Source organism: Olea europaea, unplaced genomic scaffold (genome assembly GCF_002742605.1).
Source record: "Olea europaea var. sylvestris unplaced genomic scaffold, O_europaea_v1 scaffold1384, whole genome shotgun sequence".
Taxonomy (NCBI): domain Eukaryota; kingdom Viridiplantae; phylum Streptophyta; class Magnoliopsida; order Lamiales; family Oleaceae; genus Olea; species Olea europaea.
The window spans coordinates 125462-127194 of NW_019231356.1; positions in this window are offsets into that span (position 1 = coordinate 125462).

A 1733-nucleotide genomic window follows, 5' to 3' on the forward strand; every position below is an offset into this window, starting at 1 on the left:
CCAAAAAATTTAAAAAAAAAAACACGAGCTCACGAGCCGCTCGTGAGCTCGGCCCACGAGCTTGTGGCTCGTGAGCTCACGAGCTCGCCCCTGAGCAACGAGTCGAGCTCGAGCTTAGCTCGTCTTCCACGAGCCATGAGCTCGGCTAGCCACGAGCCCGAGCCAGCTCGGCTCGGCCCATTGCCATCACTATGTAAAACCCAAATGTCACCATACAATAGTCCCTTTCTTCTTTTGAATAAAAACCCAGTAAAAGTATTCATGTGAATTTCAATAGAAAAAAGGAAAATTCGTCCAGTCATGAAGTTTGAAGATTATTATTCTGTCTCCAGTGATTATTCTCCTCCACATTTTTAGAAATGAAAATGTCCTTTTTAATTTGAAGTTTTGATTTTTTTTAAATTTTTTTAAATTTTTTTATTTTTTTCTAAATTCATTTAACTATTGTTCTCCTCTGGTGAGTAATGATGCTAGTTTTTATCTTGTAAATATTTAAATAAAGTTTTTCTTTTTCTTTTTCAAATAAATGACGGTTCTATAAATTTTTCCCTATTTATGACAAGATGTTTATTTTATGATTTTTTTATATATATAATTTTTCATCATTTTCTTGAAGTATTGCATCCACCCTCAAACGCTATCACTGATTTGTGTTGGAATTTTTGACTGCGAGTGTATGTGAATGGAAAGTAAAGGATTGAAAATTATGGATAATCCCCAGCCAAAAAATGTTCATATGCTCTGAGAAGTGATTGGTCAAATGAGTTCTGATATACATTTTTCATTTGCGCCCCCACAATGGCTCTTAATGCTTAAAGCTTTCGAGGCATTTTATTTAGAAGTTTGCTACATGTACAGAAAATGGCTGCTAGAATCAATACTGATCACACAATGGCTGCTAGAATCAATACGGATCACACTTGGTAGAAATTTGTCCGATAATGGCGAAAAAAGACATGCACCAGATTCTGCATTTTGCGAATTTCTAGTATGTTTGTTTAAGCCTCGTGTTTTTAGGCATAAAGAGATGCTAGTTTTATGAGCGTAATATCTAACATTAGATACAAGTCACATGTGGACATCTTATTGTGGTAAGTGTTAATATCGCCACTTTTAATATCGTTAACATCGTCACTTAATGCGGCAATATTTAATCAACATAAATTATTTTTAACTTTGTCTTGCACTTATTCGCCGACCTCCTGTCTTGACATGGCCTATGATACTTGGTGCTTATTTGGGGAAATACACAATATTCTACTAGATGATATAAAATAAGAGAAAAGTAGTTATAATCTTTTATTGTTTCCATTGTTCAGTGATGTTCAATACTTCTAGCCTATGATGCAGAGACACATTTGTCCGAGTTCAGACACTTATTGTCCAACATATACCTATTGGACACGTTGACACTCGATTTTTCAAAAAAGCGCTGATATGATACATCGTCGACACATTAATTAAACTTTTCAAAATACTTCATTTATATAGTATAAATTTCATTTTGTATTTGTTACTCATTTTTCTTGTTGAAATCTTTTACATATAAGTACATATTTGTTAGTTGATAATAATTTTGAATTAAAAATATATTTTGTTCTAATTAGAATAAAGAGAAAATTGAACGTGGTAGAGTATTCGAGGAGTGTTAATATTTGACATGAGTCGTAGACGAACAAGTTATCTTAGTTGAAATATCCATACAACTGGGATGCTAGCAAACATACCTTTAC